Here is an 18,552-nt window from a genome sequence, read left to right as displayed (position 1 = left end):
AAAATGTTACATTGTTTTATTTTTGAATGCAATGTGTTTTTTTTTAACATAATTCTACATTTGTAAGTTCAACTTTCATGGTAAAGAGATTTCACTATAGTACTTGTACTAGGTGAATTGAAAAATACTTTTTTTTTTACAGTGCAAATACTTGTAATCAAAAATAAAGTGAGCACTGTACACTTTGTATTGTGTGTTGTAATTGAAATCAATATATTTGAAAATGTAGAAAACATCCAAATGGTATTCTATTATTGTTTAACAATGCAGTTAATCATAATTAATTTTTTTTATCACTTGACAACCCTAGCTAGAAAACATGGAATAGAAATTGTTTTACATATTTAAAGCAGTAAACATCTTTCACACAACTTTTTTTTTAAAGCAGTTGTGAGGAAATCTGAAAACTGACTTGTACACCTATTTATTTAGCTATAAAACATATTCAGGAGGGGTACTCATCCACATCTTCAGATGATTAGGTTAGTAGTTTACAAAAATGGTCAAGGATGAGTAGAGTTGTGGATCTTTATGCACAAGTCAGATTTTCCAAGAAACATTGTGACATTTTAGTTGTCCAAAATTAGACAAATGTCACTAGTAACTAAGAAACATAGATTAGCCAAAAATTCAGAGTACATGACAAGAATAATTCATTTATGCAGACTGACTATTTCCTGTCTAATACAAGACTGGCAGAAGAAGAATTTCAGAGTTTTTTGAAAAATCTATGAACAAAATGACCCATAAGAATACGGTAGCTAATATCTTTTTTCCTTTGGCAAAGTACAGGTCTACAGGAAAAAGTACCAAAAGACCATTTTATATCTCGTACCGATTTGAGCTGTCAGATACATGAGTCATTTGAAATTATTTTGTATATAAACTGCAGAAATCATTACTCTTATTCTGTCTGAGGAGATTTATTTTATGTGTTGGAGAAATACCATATTTTGGATCTCAGGTGAATGTGTGCAAATTAATAATATCAGAGGGCTAGCTGTGTTAGTCTGTACCCACAAAAACAATGAGGAATCTGGTGGCACCTTAACAGATTTATTTGGGCATAAGCTTTTGTGGGTATGCATCTGAAATGGGTTTTTAACCCATGAAAGCTTATGCCCGGTAATGAAGTGAAGACTTACCGGCGTGCCTCCTGGTTGTTGGCACTCCAGGCTGGAATTGAGCTTTCTGCAGGCTGGTGGCTCACCTGCCTCAGGCCCTTGTGTCCCTCCCAGACCCCAGTGCCCCTTTACCTGGGGGTTCTGCCCCCAGCAGTAACCCACTGAACTCTGGGTCTCACCTCCCAAGGGAACCCCCAACCCTCTCGCCCACTTTGCCTCAGTTGCTACATCAAGCCCCTGCTCACGGGGGCAAACTTCAGTCTGTCACGCCCACTCATCATTGGCCAGGAGGTTGGACCAGTTGCCTCTGCCTAACCCTGGGCTACACCTCTGCAATCCCTGTACCTGCAGCCTGAGGATTTGCCAGGCTGGAGTTCCCCAGCTCCTCCCTCTGGCCTTAGCCCAGCCCAACCCAGCCCAGCCCAGCTCTCTGAGCACCCAGGTCCTTCTCCCTCCAAGGCTAGAGAGAGAGTGACTCAATCCCTGCTCACAGCCCTTTTATACGGACATCTGTCTCCTAATTGGGCATGGCCCCAGCTGTGGCTGCCTTCCCAGTCAGTCTACCCTATTGGCTCCCCAGGGCTGTTTTACCTGCTTCAAGGCCAGAGCAGGGTGTCTGTCCTGCTACCTATCTCATAGAGCTGGAAGGGACCCTGAAAGGTCAGTGAGTTGAATCCAGCCCCCTGCCTTCACTAGCAAGACCAAGTACTGATTTATACCCCAGATCTCTAAGTGGCCCCCTCAAGGACTGAGCTCATAACCCTGGGTTTAGCAGGCCAATGCTCAAATGACTCAGCTATCCCTCCCTCCTCATGCCCAAATAAATCTCTTAGTCTTTAAGGTGCCACCAGACTCTTCATTGTTTTTACAAATAACTAGCTTTAGTCTCATAAGTAATAACCACATCAAACCCTCATCATTACATTCCTTTTCAAAGGTAATGTTCTAAGTGTATAAACAATATTGCCATAATAATGGGTTACCGTGGATAACTCATCCATCCATCCATAGGTTGCTGTTTGCCTATATGATATGTAACCTCAACTTAAGAGCATCTCATTGCACTGAACAGATATAACTTTTACATTTTGTTCTACAATATTTAAGTACAAATGACTTCCATATTAGGAACCTGAGACTATGAGCTGACCGAACTTGTGCCAGATAGCTCTAGAAATTCCTCAGCACATGAGATTCCACCGGTCAAGCTGCTAGCAATAACAGAGAGGTGGATTTTCATCACTGGCTTCTCATCTGCTAGTTCCTGAACATGCAGCCTTTTCTTTTCTAGTTGCATCAAGTTCTAAGTCTCACTTGCATGGCAATGGCAAAAATGACTTGCTTGTAATCTTTTGGATAACCAGCCTTGTTAAGACTTAACAGGAAACAATTAAGCCTTCTGGGAATTGCAGACCATCTGCCAGTCCATACCAGTAAGGCAGCGACATTTATCCGCCTGAATAAATGTTATGAATTTCTAAACCCTGCTTGCAGTTCAGTAAAGCTACAAGGAGAATGATTCATTGTAATAACCAATGGCAGGTGACCAAGGAGATGAATCAAAAACAAATGGCATGCAATCAATAGTGCTCTTGTTCATATCTTTTTTTTTTCTTTTGAAGGGATTAAACCAGTATAGCCTAATATCAGTGATGCATAAAATTCTTGTCGCTAGAGAAAAAAATGGATAAAATAGCCAACATTAAAGCAGGAAGTTTATTGCAATATTGATGATTTCTTAATTATAGATATGCATGGATGTATGTTAATAATATTAAAATTGTCTGATATCTGATCTGAAATAGTATTTCACTACAAACTGATCACTGTGACTATATATCCTGCAACTTCCTCACACTTGAGTTTTCCTTTGGCTCATATAGTACAAGCATATAGATTTGGTGTTGAACAGTCTAGGTTCAAAGCTCAGGAAATGCATTATCTATATGAGGCTAATAGTTATTATCTTTAGCAGCTGGACCAGGGCCGTCCTTAGGATTTATGGTGACCTAGGCAGGATTATTAAACTGGTGCCCCTGTGCCTGTCTTGCTCTTAGCAACACAAACATAAGCTTACACTATTGGAAAGCTTGCCACATGCATGTTATTAAAACCAGTTTCACGTAATGAAGCACACTTTAACGCTGATGGACTAGCACTAAAGTAGCACTATAGAAAAAATTCTGATTTGACAATGATGCAAATATAATTTTTTAAATTTGTCAACATTTTACTGGAAATTTCTATGAAGAGGTATTGAAACAAGGATTTGGTTTTAATGAAAAGCAATCTTTCTGGCTTTTTTGGCTGCAAAATCAGTAATAATGTCATCGTATGACAAAGACAAAGTGATGTCTTGTTTGATTGCAGGAATAGCAAGACCAGTCAAGTGTTCCTGACTCCTTGTAGAGCGGAGATAGTTTTTAATGAGCTTTAGTTTTGAGAAACTCCGTTCCTGATGCTACTGTTACAGGATTGTCAGTAGAATACAAGTGGCAACGTACACATTAGGATATATGTCAACAAGTTTGCTGGTATGAGTAAACTGTACAATGTCAATCATCGATTTTGCATGCGGCAACATTGATGACAGTGTACTCAATTCTTCGTACAGTTCAAGTCCATTTAAATCAAAACAATCACCGTGCTTCAGGAGGCTCTCTAGGTCAGAGATCCCCAACACAGTACCCAAGGGTGCCATGGCGCCCACAGGGGCCTCTCAGTGCACCTGCGTACTGGCCAGCGGACGAGCATCCGCCGAAATGCCGCAGAAATTCAGCAGCATTTCGGCGGTGATGCCTCTGGATGACACTGCTTGCTGCTGCTAAGCCGCACCATCCAGAGGCGTCACCGCTGAAATGCCGCCGAATTTCGGTGGCATTTTGGCGGATGCTTGTCCATTGCCACCGGCCTGCTCAGCCCACTGCCAGCCTGGGGTTCCTTGGGGGTCCTCAGACCAGCAGCGGGTGCTGAGTGGGGCCGGCAGCCGGGACCCCAGGTGGCAGTGGGGCAGCAGCCGGAACCCCAGAGCAGAGGCGGGCTGAGCTGCTCAGCCCACTGCCGCACGCCATCAAAAAACAGCTTGCATGCCACTTTTGGCACGTGTGCTGTAGGTTGCTGACCCCTGCTCTATACACTAGTAAGGAGATGAGCATATTACAGTTGTTGAAGGGCTCTATTTAGCAGTAACAGGGCTATAGGAAAGTTAGTCAACATTTTTTGTTTCTCTGATGAAAACCGGCCCACTCCCTTCCCCATATCAAACCTGTCACAAATAATTGTCAACAACTTAATTTTCTGTTTTCTCTGTTTTTTTAAAAAAAATATTGAAATTGAATTCAGGATTGTTAGCAGGCATTTTTGGCGAACAAATTTGTTAAATGACAATCTAAATGGCAGCGCAGTACTTCTTTCATGCTTGACTCACCCCCCAGCCTGCTGGTCCAACAGCTGCAGTAGAGGAGGAGATAGGTGGAAAACTGCAGGACCCCAAAATCCACCTCTTGGGGTGCAGAGTGGCAACAGCAGCAGCAAACCCTCAGGTCCGATCACATGCCAATGGACACCACCGCCAGCCCAACAGACCATGGTGAAGTTGGCACAGCATCTGATCTCAGGGACGGGGCACCCATGGAGCCACTGCAGCTCATCCTGCCCTGTGCAGCTCCCCCCGGATGAGATGGATCACTGCCAGCCCGAGGGAGAGACACACTCCCCAGCTAGGGTGACCAGATCCTGATGTCCTGATTTTATAGGGGCCAGTCCCGATATTTGGGGCTTTGTCTTATATAGGTACCAATTACCCCCACCTAGGGTGACCAGACAGCAAGTGTGAAAAATTGGGATGGGGGTGGGGGGGAATAGGAGCCTATATAAGAAAAAGACCCAAAAATCAGGACTGTCCCTATAAGATCGGGACATCTGGTGACCCTACAGGTGAGTTCCTTCCCCCACCCCTTCCCAAAGACCCCAGCAGCCAATCCCCCACCTCAGACTGTGCTGCATTCAGCTCTCTCTAGGACTCAGCAGCCCTGCTCTTACATGCTCCACTGCTTCCTGTCTGTTCGGGCTCCAGCAGAGCAGTGCCCCCAGATCTAGTGGTGCTCTCGGCTGCTGCCTGTTCTGCCTATGGCTAAGGACGGCCCTGCGCTGGACACCATCTTTAACTCACCTAACTGTTGTGCTTTGTAATGGACTGAACTAACACCAGAGATCTAATTTAACGCCTAATCCAGCCATCATTGTATGAGTGGAATTCTGACAGAAGCAAGTAGTTCAGTATGTAGAAGTTAGTAAAATTTAAGTCTTAACTGGGTAACTAAGATGTGATGACAGAGTATTTCAGAAGCAGAAAGCTAAATAAAAGTGGCCTGTAGATTCTGAGGAAAGAACTGTGAACAACAGAGGCTTGAGCCGTATTTTGCAATCATCCTGATCTTGGGTAGAATAGTCCTGGATTCTTCTGTCTACCAGCCAACTGAAATCGAAGGGATTTATTTATTTATTTATCATTCAGACGTTTAACTTTCCACCTTATGGGACTGTAGCTCTGTGGACTTGGAGGCTTCTTGTTGTTTTTCCTTCTGGCTTTCTCACTTTTTGTTCCTAGCTCAGGGAAGAGGCAGTATAGCTTAACCTCTCTTCACTATTAGACCTAAGTAATGATTCACTGACAAACTACACTAGATGAAGCTTGTAGGAAGAAGACAATATTTGTGGCACCAATTCCTTTTTGGAGGTATATGCCATTGCAATAAAGGAAACAAAAGAGAACCTTCTTCTCCTTCTGCTATCTTGGCTAGCAGAGAATTTCCAAAGTGAACTGGCTAATCAATCCAGAATGCATAATCCAAAGGTCAGAAAAAGACATGACTTGTGCAGAGAACTCACATGCTTTGCAGAAAAGACATGAATATAACATATATTTGTTAGGACCAAAAACTCTGACAAAACAGATTGGTGTTTGACCTTGATCTGCTGGTGTTTGGCCCCATTTCTTCTTCTTTTGTATGGTGATAGTGGAACAGTAAACACAACGGCATGACTACTGTTGGATTTTAAGATCTCTTGTCCAGCCCAGAGCAGAGGGGATAGTCACTTGAATGGCTGCAACACCTCCCAGAATGAGCATATATTGGGCAATCCTTTGTGATATGTCTGACAGTTTGCACCATGGTGATTCCCTCACTTTCCATCTATGGAGTAAGTATGTGCATCTTCCACATTGGTTGTGGATACAGTTTAGATCTGTCCATATGTGTTATGGGGTGGAGAAGCCCAGTACTTGCACAGTGGGGTCATCAATTTAGATTTTTGTTTAGGTATGTTGGCAGCCACCCAGGCTTCAGACCATTTTCTGCAAACATCTTTATCTTTCACAAGGAGGACTGTCACGAGACCAGAAGGGTTTTCTTGATTTTGTAGTTGATGGTCAGGTTTTTTTTCTAGGTCATGGTGGAGCAGTAGTGTGGTATTTGTCATGATGTTTATGTACTCCCTGTCACAGCATCTCATCGGACATTTGATGGCACAATGTTAGCCAATACCATTAGCCACGGAAGTGGTATTGATGTGAAAGTGCCACTGATTATGCAAAGAGCAGTGTTAATTTAGGTGTCCACTAAAATGGTGTGTGTGCTTCTGCTCCAAACTGGGGAACAGAATTTCACTGTGGAATGGACCAGGGCAAGTACAGATATTTGGTGTGTGCCGGCGTTGATTCCACAAGGTGTTCTTACAAGCTTCTGTATGATGTTGACCTTGGCCTTTGTTTTCCTTCTGGCTTGTTCAAGGTGGTGACAGAAACTGGACGTGTGGTATGGGGATATCCCCAGGTATGGTAGATTATGATTGTTCATCAACAGTGACCCATAGAAATTGATGTCTAATGTCATCTTGGACTGAGTATTATTCAAATGGAAAGTGAAGTCCACTGTTTTTGAGGCATTTGGCTTTAACTGCTATGCCTTGAAATAGGTTTCTAGTGATTTTTAGGTCCTGTTCTAGAACCTTTTCTGAGGCATTGAATGAGGAAGCCTGAGTAGCCAGCACAATGTCATCCACATATGTGAACCTGGGGAAGATGTTGGTGGAATATTGCTGGTATATAGGTTGAAAAATGCTGGGGCTGGAATGGACCCTTGCAGGAATCCATTGTTCAGTCATTGTGTGCCTGCAAAGACTGACTTTGGCCCCATCATATTTGTTGAAGCTCAAGAAGACTTGTGAAATATTTGAGGCAGCACTTTCAAAACAGATCTGTGCCTTTCCCAGCTAGTGAAGGCCAGCAAAGAACTCTGCTCAGGTCTAACAAAAATAATCAATGAGTCCTTCAGTGAAGTAGACCTACCAACCATCTTGAAAGGCACAATTGTCTACCTGGTCCTCAAAACCTACATGTGATGCAAAAGATCTTGTCAGCTATAAGCCTGTCTCCAAACTCCAATACCTATGCAAAATCATCGAGAAAGTAGTGGCAGTCAAGTTCCAACAACATTGTGAAATCTGCTAATACCTTGGATGCTTTGCAATCTGGCTTCAGGCTAGACTTGACACAGACAACCCCAGTTGCAATAACAACTGACCATCGCCTTGTGATAAAGGATAGAAAGCATATTTCAAAACTTATCCTACTCTTCCTAAAGGCTTTGTAGCTTTTGACAAAGCCCAGCCACACAGTATTACTGACCAGCCTACATAACATAGCTGCATCATTCAAGTAACATTACCATGATGCAAATCATTCCTTTCCAACAGAACCCAAAGAGTGGTGATGGGCAATGGTTCCTCTGATATCTTTGCAGGGCTTTGCAGATGATGACATTTTTGTCTCACTTCTTCTTGGAAAGGTCATGATACATCACAGCTCTGTCAAATACATAAATGACAAATGAATATCTCACCTTCTACAAACTAAACCAATGACATCACTAAGTTATCCCAAAGCCTTCAAGAGATAAGTGCCTGGAAGATCAGCTGCTCAACCTGCCCCTAAGCAAGACTAAAGTGATGCTGGTTGGAAGTGGAGATGTTCTTGAAGAACCAGCCAGGACACTGACTTCCCTTCCCACTGAAGATGTGTGCCTTCCTGTAACAAAGACAAAGTGGCAGGATTATCTTGCTTCCCCATCCTATTAGCAGGTGTCGGAGTGCCCGAGATAGCTTTTTGTTTGAAGTCTCTGTGAGTGGGGACTCTACCATCTCATTAGTTCAAGTGATACAAAGTCTTGAAGTCCTGTTAGACTGGATGCTAACCTTGGATGACCAGGTAGTGAAATGTCTTTCTCCGTGTTTAGCTAACTAGGAGACTTCCACCCCTTCGTCTCAGAAGAGATTTGGTTGCAGTGATCTACATGCTTGTTGTTTGCAGTCTAGATTACAGTAATTTTCCATGCATAGGATTTAGCATGAAATTAATGCAGAGACAACCTGCCTTTTCAGTGGGATGGGTTGTCATGAACATATCACCCCATGCTCCTATCTATCCTTTGGCTCCTAGTTTGCTTCCATTGTCAGTTCAAGGCCTTGCTCCTGATCTCCAAATCCATCATTGGTCGAGGGCCCAGCAACCTCATTTCCATCCATAACCTGCCAGGAAAGCTATATCCTCTGAAGATGTACTTACAAGCCAGCGTAAACAACGGTTTTTCTCAGCTGATGGGGGTGGGGGAAGCGCAGCTATTCTAGTGTACAGGAACTGGGTTGTATCATTTTAAAGAGTTTTTGTAAGGCCTCTAGTGGAGCTCAGTGTTGTGTATTTTTTTTTTTAAGAACCTTGGCAGGGCAGCAGTGTGTATGTGTAGCAATGAGTTACATTTTTATATTTTGTATAAAATATAGTTAGTAACATGCTTCTTTGGACCTCACTGTGTCAATTTAGTTCCTTTATATTATACTTTGTGCACAAAGTGAGAAACACAACAGCATTCAATTAGCTACAAGAGAAAATTAGACTGTTAGTCCAAATTTTGACAGCTTTTAGTACACATGGAAAAACCCTGTCATGGCTGGAATGAGGACACTTCCCCCAAACAGTTTCCTACAACCTGGGAAGAAAGAACAGAATACTCCATGAAGTCCACTCTGGATCTTGCAATGCATATCAAATTACACATGGAAAATTACATTAAAAGAACATGTCAGTCCTGGACATTGAATGAGACAATGATCATGTAATTAGTCTGTATTAAGATCACACAGGCAACCACAAATCTGGTACTTCCTAACTTAGGAGTGACTAAGGTTGTGGTTTTATTTATTCATTTATTTATTTTAATGTAACTTTTTGTATGTAACTTCCTAGGTTAACTTAAAGAAAAAGGTAAAAGCAAATTCTGTCTTGTGCAGTTGTAACACCTTTCCCTGCACCATTATGAATCATCAGCAGTATTTGACCTCTGCACCTTTAATACCATAGCAGAGACTTCTGCCTGAGCCACAGGGGTAACAAAGATAACTGTTCGGCTGTTTTCCCAGAGTGAGGAATGAGTTGTTGGGTCCAAATGCTGGATCTGGTAGGGAGAAGCCCGGAGAAGCCCAGAGAAGCCTAGCCTGACCTGGATTTCTCTGTCCCCTGCCTCCAGAATTTAGAGAGATCCTGACCCTTGTGTTGCCACCAGAGACGGGTACTGGCTTCTGGAATCACATGCTCGGTCCAAAGGATGTTTGGGGGCATCCAACCCATCTCTCTCTCCACTGAGGAATTGTGGGGGAGTTGGTGCCTGTGTGTGTCTGTATGAATCTGTCTCAGAATGATCTGTGACTCTGGCAGGCTGCCAAAGTTTTCTGGAGGAACACAAGGAAGAGGAGGGAAATAGTAATTTTTAAATCTCACGAAAATCTAAATGAAATTTCATAGGGCAAAGAAAAGGTGCTTGTCTAGCATGAGGTGTTCCCTCTGTCAAATATCAAAAATCTGCTGCCAACAAAGGAGGAGTGAATGCTTCTCCAAAATTTGGCCACAATAATCCTTTATAATGGAAACTGAGGTGCCCTAAATATAGGGTTCATTACCAGCTCCCCCTATAATATCCCTGTGCAGCACTTAGACTGTGTTAACAGATGTTATAGAAAATCCTCAGAAGTACAGGTTAGAAGGCCTGAGCTGAATGGCATTAAACACAGTGGTGTGCTGTGCAAGAGGACAAGTGGCTTACTTAACATAATCCATTTAGGGGCATAGCAGTTAGAAGATACAATTTACAATAAGGCTGGGAAGGTTTCTGTTTAAATCTCTCTTACTACACTAAGGGTTTGGCTACACTTGCAGCTGTATAGCACTGGGAGTTAAAGCTGTCTTGGTACAGCTGTGTAGAGAAAGCGCTGCAGTGTGGCCACACTGACAGCTACCAGCGCTGCAGTGTGGCCACATTTGCAGTATTTGCAGCGGTGTTGGGAGTGGTGCATTGTGGGCAGCTATCCCAGCGTTCAAGTGGCTGCAACGTGCTTTTCAAAAGAGGGGGGTGGGCAGGAGCGGCGCCAGGGTTTTTGGCGCCCTAGATGGGGCTCCTTCCGCACTCCTGGTCGTTGGCGGCAATTCTGCGGCGGGAGGGTCCTTCCACAGCTCCCGGTCTTCAGGGTACTTTGGCGGTGGGTCCCGGAGTGAGTGAAGGACCTGCCACAGAATTGCCGCCGAAGACCTGGAGCACGGAAGGACCCCCTGCCGCCGAATTGCTGCCGAGGGTGCCAAAATGCTGCCCCCCCCCCAAATCCTAGCACCCTAGGCGACCGCCTAGGTCACCTAAATGGAAGCACCGGCCCTGGGAGGGGGGTGGAGTGTGACAGGGAGCATGGGGGAGAGAGAGAGAGAGTGGATTTTTGGAGCCGACACTGTGTCAGCTCCCTGCCTTGAAAATTCTGACCACTTCACTTCTCCCACCCCTCTCTCATTCACTCTGAAATGCAAACAGCCTTCAGTCCAGATAAGCAGCTGCTCCAACGGACTCCCTTTCCCCCTACCGCCCTACCCCGCCGGTGCTGTTTCTCTCCTCAAGCAAACACTAGCTGTGGACATTCCCTGCCTGCCTCTGCTCCAGCAAACAATTGCTGCATTTGTTTTTTAGATAAGCAGCTCCAGGAGCCCCGAGTTGACAACAAAACAGAGAGAGGTATCACAACAAAACAAAGAGAGTTCTTTAGTTAAAAGCATTATGGGAAAATTCTGGAGGTCAGTTACAGCGTAGTAAGATTAATCACTGTTTACACTGGCACTCCAGCGCTGCAGCACCAGCGCTGTTCTCTTTATTCCTCTCGTCCATATGGAGTACAACCAGCGCTGTAGCCAGGGAGATACAGCGCTGTATGTGCCTTGCCAGTGTGGACGGGGAGTAAGTTAAAGCGCTGTAAAGCCACCACCAGTGCTGTAACTCTCAAGTGTAGCCAAGCCCTAAAGAATGTTCTGCTTAGCAGCAACAAGATCTAGCAAGGTTTGCAGGCAGAAAAATGCAGACATTAAAGTAATAACTACAGCAGTTAGTGGTGTGGGTTGATACCCAACTCATTAGTCTCCTGAAGTGCTTGCAGTGCTGTGAGAAGGCAGTGAAGTTGAATTGTGTGTTGGCAGAAATTCTTTGTTTCATCCAAGAAGATTCAAAGCTGCTATTTTCTCTGAAATGGCCTTTAACAGAAATTCTCTCCTCTTCCTGAAGGGTCCACAATACAGCTGACTGATGCTGTTATCACTTCTCTTCCTTTGCTTTACAGCTGTTTTTTGACAGTATTTTTTATGATGGGATATACATTTACCATTGAGTTAGTGTATTTATTTATTAATGGTGTTTGTGTTCATTTAAATTGTGCTTCTGTTTATTGAGAATAAAATTTGTTTTATTGTTACCATTTTTCGTTAATTAATGCTACCATTTTCTATTCATTAGCTGTTGTATTTTAACTCTTTGTTCCTGTCATTAACTTGTTGCCATTTTTAATTAGTGACTGGGGCCGTTTCTAAATGCTTAATCCATTGATCTGCATTGGTGTTGTACTGACGTTGTACCAGCATTACTACCTGTCGTGCCACTGAATTATACATGTTTGCTCTGATCTCTTAAGTTGCACCTTTTGTTCTTGTCCTTAGATATATGTAGTTGAGGGCACTGAGTGTGTAGCAGGATTATTATCCAGCTGAAACTAACACTGAGTTTAGAAAACTTTGAGAATACATGAATATCTAGATATAGCCAGAAACTTGCATTTGAAGAGAACAGCTTTGTTTAGATGGTATCGGTCATAGTTAGGTTCATGACCAGTATTTCTGCTGATATCAACACTCTGGGCAAGATTATCAGAAATGACAGATGATTCTGAGTGCCTCAATTTTTGGGTGTCCAATTTGGGTCCTAAAAGGAGACTAATTTTTTCCCCGCAAAGGATTGCGCTTAGTTCTTCCTGAAAATCAGGCTCCTTTAAGGTTTCTCAGGTGGAGCACCTAAAACATCCAAAATCAAAAGTAGAACTAGGAGTTTTGTTTTTGTTTTTTGTAGTTTATTCACTGAAAAATGTAGTTTCAGTCAACAGGGCCAGCCGTACAGGACCGGCGCAAGAGTTTTTCGTGCCCTAGGCGCACGGCCATTTCGCCGCCCTGCGCTCCGCTCCCGCGGCTCCGGTGGAGCTGCCACAGCCATGTCTGTGGAAGGTCCGTTGGTCCGCGGCTCCAGTGGAGCTGCTGCAGGCATGCCTGCAGGAGGTCCACTGGAGCCGCGCGGGACCAGCGGACCGTCCGCAGGCATGCCTGTGGCAGCTCCACCGGAGCCGCAGACCAACGGACCGTCTGCAGGCATGACTGTGGCAGGTCCACCGGAGCAGCCTGCTGCCCGCCCCCGGCAAAATGCCGCCTCCCCCAAATCCTGGCACCCTAGGCGATTACCTAGTTCGCCTCAATGGAAGCGCCGGCCCTGCAGCCGTAGGTGTTTTGTTGCCCAGAGTGGAAAACATTTGTGGTGCCCCCTCTGTATAGTCAAGGAAAAATAACCACCCAATTTGTGCCCCCCTCCCTGATGCCGATTCTTATAACTTTTCTTTTATCCCATTAGTTAGGGGACTCACTTGGGGTATGGGAAGGCCCAATGACTGTTTATTGTTATCATGAATATGAAGTGCTATTATGAATGAAAATGAAGAGTCACTGGGCCACATAAATAGAGTAAGAATAATTCTGTGGCGTGGTGGTTCCTAATTCTGTAGGCTGTGGGAAACTCAAGTCCTACTTCAGTGATTATTTAATTGTTCACGAAAGGTGGAACAGCTTCAGCATGAGAAAAGGAGAAAGCCCCTCACCCTGAATATCCCATAGCCCAGTGGCTGGGCATATTCCTGTAATGTGGGAATACCAAGTTAAAACCCCTTTTCCATGTTGTGGGGGATGGGAAGGAATTTAACTTGAGTATCCCATATTCTAGGAGAGTTCCCTAACCACTGAGCTAAAAGTTATAAGGAAAGCAGTTCTCTCTCTTCCTCCAGCTGTTTTGAGAATCTAATCATCCTTCGCATTTGTTAAAATATCTGAAATCAAAACAAAATATTTTGAGTCACATAAAATGAAATGTTTTGTTTAAAACAACTCTAAATGTTTTGTGATTTTTCAACTCTCAGAACATTTTGAAAAAAAATTTTTTTTTGGTTTGACCCAAACTGAAATTTTGTCTGACTTTGTGGAATTTCCAGCAAATAAAAAAATCCATTAGTTATTCAGTTGTAATCATGTCACTTTTGAAACCTTGGTTTGCTACTCTTTACATTCAAATTCCAGAATGCTTGTTTGTACCTGAGCCAGCCTCATGATCTAATTTGTTACGTTATATTTTGTGGGATATTTCTGGACACATTTCAGAATATTTCTCATCATGTATCTTGGCAACAATTATAAATATTCTTGATGAGCAATTTTAATTTACTTGATCAGCATCTGGAGGAATCCCCAATTTGCTTTTCGTAGTGTACTATCCCAGCTACTGCATGAATTCATTCAGAGAATGATTTCTTCAGAAAGGTGGCTGTGCTGCCTCGTATTACTAGTTGTCAAACTAAAACCTCATTCAGGCATCCAGCCCTGATGCTGTGTGACAAAGCAGAATATACTGTTCAAATGTGGTTGTATGCTTGTGGAAAATGTTTTATTCTCAATATATGTGGTACCCAGTGAACAAATGTTACAGAGTCCTGGCAGATTCATTAGAAAAGTCAGTAAATGAAATCTCTAGCCTGAAACTTTTTGCCTTTTTTTTGTGTTAGTTTATATCTTCAGTTACATCAAAAGAATTGGAATGTTGGCTAATGGGAGCTACTGCTAAGTATCCGGGAAGTCACTGCATTTTTCTCTTAGATTGACCTGTGCGATGCCTACAAATCTTTCAACAATGACTAAGCAGCTGGTGCCTTGAGTGCTGCCTACTATATGCAATATGATCATTTCACTGTTGCCTTGTCCTCCCCACATCCACTTCACTTTCCTCCTCCACCCCATTTTTTTTGCAGTCTCTCCATCTGTTCTTTCTTGTCCTATGCTCCACTGGAGGCAGGGCCTTTTTTATTACATAGTTATGCAGTGCCCTGTCCCTGAGCGGAGTTTCTACATCAATACAAACAATAATAATATTGCATTGTCAGCCTGCTGCAAATGCCCTTCTCATTCATGCTAAATGCTCCTCTCCTGTGGAAAAACCCAAATAAGGGCAGAGAGTCTTTTCCTACAAAATGAATTTCATGGTGTTGCTGCTGCATTCTCTTTTCTTGATGAGGTTTTTGGCTATACGGAGGAGGTGAGGGTGTGACATAGGTATTCTGAGAACAGCAGATTCCATCTCTATAGGTATGAGGGTATTTATGTAGAAAGGCAGCACCAGTGCATTGTTTCCTGAATGTCATAGAATCATAAAATATCAGGGTTGGAAGGGACCTCAGGAGGTCATCTAGTCCAATCCCCTGCTCAAAGCAGGACCAATTCCCAGCTAAATCATCCCAGCCAGGGCTTTGTCAAGCCTAACCTTAAAAACCTCTAAGGAAGGAGATTCCACCACCTCCCTAGGTAACCCATTCCAGTGCTTCACCACCCTCCTCGTGAAAAAGTTTTTTTCCTAATATCCAACCTAAACCTCCCCAACAGCAGCTTGAGACTGTTACTCCTTGTTCTGTCATCTGGTACCACTGGGAACAGGCTAGATCCATCCTCTTTGGAATCTGCTTTCAGGTAGTTGAAAGCAGCTATCAAATCCCCCCTCATTCTTCTCTTCTGCAGACTAAACAATCCCAGTTCCCTCAGCCTCTCCTCATAAGTCATGTGCTCCAGCCACCTAATCATTTTTGTTGCCCTCTACTGAACTCTTTCCAATTTTTCCACATCCTCCTTGCAGCGTGGGGCCCAAAACTGGACAGAGTACTCCAGATGAGGGCTCGCCAGTGTTGAATAGAGGAGAATGATCATGTCCCTCAATCTGCTGGCAATGCCCCTACTTATACAGCCCAAAATGCCATTAGCCTTCTTGGCAACAAGGGCACACTGTTGACTCATATCCAGCTTCTCGTCCACTGTAACCTGTAGGCCCTTCTCTGCAGAACTGCTTCCTAGCCATTCGGTCCCTAGTCTGTAGCAGTGAATGGGATTCTTCCGTCTTAAGTGCAGGACTTTGCATCTGACGAAGTGGGTATTCACCCACGAAAGCTCATGCTCCAAAACGTCTGTTAGTCTATAAGGTGCCACAGGATTCTTTGCTGCTTTTACAGATCCAGACTAACACGGCTACCCCTCTGATACTTGACTCTGCGCTTGTCCTTGTTGAACCTCATCAGGTTTCTTTTGTCCCAGTGTTCTAATTTGTCCAGGTCCCTCTGTATCCTATCCCTCCCCTCCAGCGTATCTACCCTCTCCTTTGAGAGCATGGTTTACTCAGGAGCTGTGCTCCCACTAGTTCTTCTGGTAAACTGCTCTCTTTATGATCTTCCACCAATAGAGATCATGTAGAGGGTGGTAATACCGCTTAGAATTTACTAGGGTGACCAGTCAGCAAATGTGAAAAATCGGGACAGGAGGTGGAGGGTAATAGGAGCCTATAAAAGAAAAAGACCCAAAAGTCGTGACTGTCCCTATAAAATCAGGACATCTGTTTACCCTAAAATTTACAGGCAAAAGATCCACTGGCTTGGAGAGGAGCTGAGGTATATGCTTTAGCTCCTCATGTGTGTGTTATGAAGAGGAGCTTCACAGGCCCATGGAAACAGAGAAGCATGCTACTTAGCTGCTACTTCCTCTTTTATGCAAAAATCCCATAGTTAGATGACATTTGTGAGTATGCTTCTTGCAAGGAGGTTGAAAGGATAAATGCATTAGAGATTGTGAGGCACTCAGATACTGTAATGGGGCCCATATAAGTATCCATGATAGATAGTACTTCCACTTGAATTTTGGCCATTGGGTATATAAACACCTAATGGAGAAGTTCGAGAAATACTTGTTGATTTGCAGTTCTAGGATAGCCAGTTTAGAAATACAAGATAAATGGGAGACAGCATATTTGGATTACATGTTGGAAGTTTTTAGACCTTTGGATTTAGAATGTTCTGCTGTATTTGGTTAAGGTGTGGGTCCTGAAAGCAAAATCTTGACAGCTTTGCAAAGGTCACAGTAAACAAGCTTCACATTTCTTTTATGCAGATTATTTAGCATCAATCAAAGTAAGAAAGAGAAATACTAAAGAACTGAATGTAGAGTACCATTTGTTATATCTTACTACTTTATATGTCTAAATTTAGTTGGCACATGATGGATTTTCATTGTCCCTATGCAAGTGGAATCCTATATGGATTTCTGGGAGGAAAAAAGAGGCACCTTTAGAAGAGGGTTAGATGGAATAGGACTTAGGGGCCTCCACTGTATCAACATAAATATGGCTTTATACACATGCATTTCAATATGTGACCTTAATCTCTCAAGTTGGAAAATGTTGGTCTTATGTTTTGCTTCCTACTGTAAAGCTACCTTAAGGCATTTAAGTAAAACTGGACTTCTTCAGGAGTGCTGAACATGCACAAATTACAGTGAAGGCAACAGGAGCTGAAAATGTTCAGCACCTTTGCACATCAGGTCACTTGTATTTAGGTACCTGAAGTTTGAACAAGCATATGCACACCTCTCCAGGAGGATGGCTTCAAAGACTGATAACAGAGGAAGTACATTAGCATCCTTCTCCCTGCGAGAAGGTACATACATTGCCACAATAGCAGATATACAGTTGCATTTTTAATACAATGTACCCCAAAGGTAATACTAATTCAATAAGGTTTAACTTAATACAGTAAAATTTTCTTAATTCCATAAGGTTTGTTTGGGACATTACAGGATATCGTCAGTCTGTTACAGAATCGGGTGAGGTATTTCCATAGCAGAGATCAGAAAACTAGTGCCATTGTACAAGGCAGTGCTAAGATCTCATATAAAGCACTACATGCAGTTCTGGTCAACCATATTCAAGAAGGGTGAATTCAAACTGGAACAGTTGCAGAAAAGGGCTACTATGATGATCAGGGGAAGAGAGGGCCTATTTTGTGAGAGGAGACTAAAACATTTTGAATTACTTAGACTAGCAAAACCAAGGTCAAGAGGGGATACGATTGCCCTAGCTATATATACATCAGGGAGTAAACATCTGGGAGGGAGAATAGCTATTTAAGCTAAAAGACAATGGTGGTACAAGAACAAATGGAGATAAACTGGCCATGAATAAATTCAGGCTGGAAATTAGAAGGTTTCTAACCATAAGAGGAGTGACTTCCTGGAACAACCTCCCAGCAGGAGTAATAAGATAAGCAAGTGAACTGGTTTTGAAATGGAACTTGATAAATTTATTAAAAGGATTGTATGGTGGGATTGCCTGTATGAACCAGGAGGTCTCTTCCAGTCCTATGTCCTGTGTTCCTATGTAATACCTTCTTACAGCATGTCTTTTTTTCCCTCTAGTTTTTTGTGAGTCAACTTGCTTTTCCAAGCCCTCTCCTGGATGACAGGCCTGTTCTTAGTTTTAGCTAGAGATAAATGTATTTGGAATGTACTTTACAAGTTGGTACAGCACTAAGAACAGAAAACTATCAAATGTAATTTATCTTCTGGCACATCCACTAAAAGGGTAGTCTTTTCCCACTAGTCTTACAATAGTACAAGGGCGACCAGGAAACAAATATAACAAATTGAAGTATTTCCTAAGTGCACAAGTTCAAAATAATTGATTACCTTTCATACAGTGAGATCAGGAGCTAAAAATGCAGCTCTTACTCCTCCCTGTGCCAGCTTTCCGCTCGCTGACACAGGGAGAAGCAAGGAGCTGTGCCACAGAGGTATTCACGTCAGGGGAAGGGCAGCCAGTGTGTCTACTGCCAACTTCCTTTTTTGGGGTTCTACAGATAGCTTGAAGTTGTGCCGGGGCTGCTTAACCAACAATGTACC

General features: G+C 43.1%; 1 protein-coding gene across 4 annotated transcripts in view; it reads left to right on the top strand.

Moving 5' to 3' along the window:
• Positions 1–18,552, top strand: part of RGS7 (regulator of G protein signaling 7) — a 454,835-nt gene that overhangs the window by 40,578 nt on the left and 395,705 nt on the right. The window lies entirely within an intron of this gene.

This window comes from Gopherus evgoodei, chromosome 3, assembly GCF_007399415.2.
Source record: "Gopherus evgoodei ecotype Sinaloan lineage chromosome 3, rGopEvg1_v1.p, whole genome shotgun sequence".
NCBI lineage: Eukaryota > Metazoa > Chordata > Testudines > Testudinidae > Gopherus > Gopherus evgoodei.
Note: the sequence above shows the minus strand (reverse complement) of the source record. Positions and strands in the feature narration are given on the sequence as shown.